Here is a 4,136-nt window from a genome sequence, read left to right as displayed (position 1 = left end):
CAATCCTTAAACCCCATCCTTAATGCAACCTTAATGCATCACCACTGTGATGTCCTCTCCAGGACAAGGACCTGCCAGGGCAGCAGGGCTGGAGCAGGCTGTGTGGAGCTGCTAGCCATGGGGAAGAAACAGCTGAGGCCCCACAAGCCCTAAAAGCTGGTGAGCCCTAGGCTCTGCATGTTGGCATGGCAGCTGGACTGTGTCCCCTGTGCCTCCTTCCCAGGAGTGACAGAGGTGGATGAAGAGAAAGCCCTGGAGCAGAGATGCAGCTATGGAGACCTATGGCAATGCTCACTGATGTTTTGCAGAGCAGAGGTGAAGAGACAGGGAAGATGCCGCCAGGCTGAGACACCCAGGTGCTAATGCAGGTAATGACTTTGGTGTGGCATTGGGCTGGGCATCCATTTAGAATTTCTCCTGGCATGGTGTGGCTGGACACTTCTGGGACAAGCCACCCTGCTCTCGGACAGGACAAGCATTGCATGGCACCAAGCATGCCACCATCCCGCTCCAGGACAGGACTGCTCTCAGCCGCAGGATAGCAGTACGAATCAGAGCAGAGCAGGGCTGGCAGGGCAGGACTGCACTGCAGTGCTTGGGGTTTTTGCTACCTTCTTTTCACAGCGTGGGCAGCCTGAGCTGTGACCGTAACAAATAAAGCAACAGCCAGAGAGCAGAGCTCTCTGGTTTCCTGTACACCTCAGGCTGGCCAGGGTAAACACACAACAAGCCTGCACTTCAAACGGGGCCATGCCCACGGCACGTCAGCCAGAGCCCAGCCACGCGCCAAGCCAGCGTGAGCGGAGCCGCTGAGCTGGAGGCTTCACAGGACAGGTCCCACACAAGGCAAAAAGGCTGGTGCTGATCAGTGCAGCCCCATTGCCCCACGATGCCCTGCACTCAGCAGGCACCTGCACCTCTGGAACAGTCACCCCTGCCTCTGGGATGTCAGTGACAGTCACCGGGTCTGGCCTCTGGAGCATGTGTGCACTTTGTAACTACCCCAACCCCAACCATGCCCAGGCTGCACAGTCATGGACCATCCTCAGGCAGCACTAAGACGGGCACCGGAGCAGGAGACCTCCATGCCACCAGCCAGCCCTGCACTGGGGGAGATGCACCCTGTGGCAGTGCCCTCTGCACAGAAACTGTGGGAGGACGCTGCAGCTTTCAGATATGCTCATCTCCAGTCCCCACTGTCCTCTTCCATCTTGTCCATCTGCTCCACTCATGCCATCCAGGCAGCAATTCAGCAAGTGCTAACTCATCCAGCGTGGTTGAGGTCTGGTGTCCTTCAGGACATCATCATGGCACAGCACCTGCACATCAGCACAACATATCTCGCTTCAAGTTTGGTCCCATCCCAGCTCTTGAGCTTCCGATCCTGGGCCTCCCAAGCTCTTCACCCAGTCAAGCAAGTGGGAGTCGGATGTGGCTGCTTCTTCCCGGCAAAGAGCTCAGGGCATCTCTGAGCAGATACTGGCAGCGAGTCAGGCAAAGCTGTGGACTGGGAGGGAAAGCAATGCACAGCTCATATGGTCTCAGTTCAGCAGGTACTATGTGGGGATGTGATAGTGTAATATAACCCTCAGCCATCTGCTCGTGTGTTGAAGTCTTGACTTGCCTGGACAAGAGCTGGCAGCTCCCTCTCTGGCCTAATCTCTACTCAGAAGAGAGACAGAGGGAAGAGAGACCCTACAGTTCCCAAATTCATTCCTTCTGGGATGCTGAGAAGGGGACCAGCTGCTGGATGGGATGCTGCAGCCAGCCTGGGAGACGTCCTTTCATAAACTCTTGTGCCATGGCAGAATGGACAAGCCAGGAGGTGCGTGGAGGTCGTGATCCTCAACTGAGCTAGAGGATGGAGGCGGGGAAGACCTGCAATGTCTGAGCTGCACAGTGTGCCAATCTCACTCACCCTGTGCCAAGGACTTCAGGATGCAGGCAGCCCCTGTGAGCACCCTGCTCACCTGGCAGACCCCACACCACCCCTGCCAGACCTGCTCCTTCTTCATCCAACATTGCAGCTCACTAGCTCTGCTCAGAGCCGGTGGCACAGCATAGCCCAGAGCCCCTCCGCGTCCCTTGTGCCAGCACCCCAGCGGGGTGTCTGTTAGCTCCAACCTCCCACACAGAGACCCCTCCAAACCAAGCTCTCCTCTCAGATTCCCAGTCTCAGGGGTGGCCCCAGCCCTGCAGAGCTGGGGGATTCCCGGGATCCGCAGCTCAGCTCAGCTCTCCAACTCTGCAGCGGCAGAGAAAGCAGCATGTGGCTCCCCGCCAGCGCTGGCGCCAAGCAGCCGAGCTCCCGGCGCCCAGCGAGCACCACGAAGCACTGGGGAAAGCTCAGGGTCTGCTCCCGGGGGAGGACCCAGGGCCAAATCCTTGCTGCAGCCCGCCCAGCTCCGCTCCTTCCAGAGGGCCTGATCCTGCAAGATGCTTCGCATCCCTCAGCTAATGCAAACTGTAGAGTGCAGAGTGGCATGGGGAGGCGGGAAGGGGAAAGTGAGAAGTTGGATGGGGAAACCTCTCTCTGCTCAGGACCAGCCCCTCCTACATCCCTGGCTCCCAAAATCCACGTGAGCCACTAGCTAAGGGCAGATGTGAGCTGACTGGTGGGACCAGACCCCTCTTTCTCAGCACCTGAGAAGCCACGTGAGCCGGCTCAGGGAGGGACATCCCCAGCCCTGGCACGGCCCCAGCTCTTGTAGCGCAGGCGGGATGGATCCAGCCCCATGTGGCTGGTGAGGCGGCAGCCCAGGCCACGAGCAGATGTGCCGCACTGGGCTATTCCTCGGGCAATGTGGGCACCAAGCCTCAACCACTGCTGGGCGCAACATCCGCAGCGCGGCCAGGAGCCAGTGCAGGCGCTGGGCTGGGCACGCTCACCCCACACGCAGCCTCCACCTCTTCCAAAGTCTGTTATTGTAGGGTTGCATGGGGAGGCTGGGACGAAGGAAAACACCAGTTTACTACTGCAGGGTTATGCAGGAGGTGAGATGACTCACAGGCGTGCTATTGCGAGGTTGCGAAGGTAGGCTAGGACGGCAGCAGGTAGCGGTTGTTACTGCGGGGCTGCAGAGGTGTGCCAGGACACGGACAAGGATCAGTTTGATATTGCAGGATTGCAGAGGGGGGCTGCGACCCTCTTTATTCCTGCCAGGCTGCAGAGCAGTCTGTTGTCGCAGGATTGCCAGAGTGGTGCTGCGTGGGTGCTGCGCGCACCCGGGGCACGTGGCCCTTATCTCCACACAGGTGCCGTGCCCAGCGGAGAGGGGAACGCTGGGTCTGTCCCCGGGCTCCAGCAGCGCCAGCTCCGATGGCATCACCTGGGGCCTCCAGCGTGTCTCAGGGGCACCCCAGACCACACTTGGCCCCAGGTGCCAGAGCAGGGGAAAGTTCCCGATCGGTCTTCACCAGTCGGTTTCCCTGTTGCAAGCTTCCAATGTTTTTTTCCCTCCTGAAAATTTGCACTGTGATAAAATTGCAAAACACACCCATTTCCAAGGGAATGCAGGTAGGGCAATGGAAGGGTGCTGCAAAAGGGGCACGCAAACATGCACCAGAAGCTGTGAGGAGGAACGAGGCTTTTCTTCAGCTCAGAGACACAAGCCCCGGGGACAGATTTCACCCTACGCGTTCCCCATCAAACAAACCACTATAAAAATAAACCCCAAAGAAATGCCCCTCCCAGGGGCAAGGGAAACTGAGTCACGGGCAGGACCTGCCCATCTCGACTCCTCCGGGATGCCGGGAGAGGGGCAGGCAGGGTTGGCCAATGCAAGAGGTGTTGCCCCGTGGAGGGGGGGGGTGTCCCTGCGCCCCGGGGGGACCCCTGTGCTCCGGAGGGGTGGGGGGCACCGTGCTCCAGGTCGCCCCGGGGGGATCCCCAGCCCAGCCCCTCGGGGCGGACCCCGGGCGGGGAGCGGTGGTCGGGGGCGGGGGGGGACACCCCGCGCACCCCGTGGGGGACCTGGGGGAGCCGTCCCGGAGCCGCCCCGGTTACGGGGGGTGGCTCGCAGACAGGAAGCGTCCTGGGGCGGTGGCGGCAGATTGGCAGCGCCCTGCTCCAATGGAGCGGCGGCGGCCCCGGCCGCCCCGGCGGCTTCGCACCGCCCGCGCTCCCGGCCCCAGCC

Source organism: Strix uralensis, chromosome Z, assembly GCF_047716275.1.
Source record: "Strix uralensis isolate ZFMK-TIS-50842 chromosome Z, bStrUra1, whole genome shotgun sequence".
Lineage (NCBI taxonomy): Eukaryota > Metazoa > Chordata > Aves > Strigiformes > Strigidae > Strix > Strix uralensis.
Note: the sequence above shows the minus strand (reverse complement) of the source record.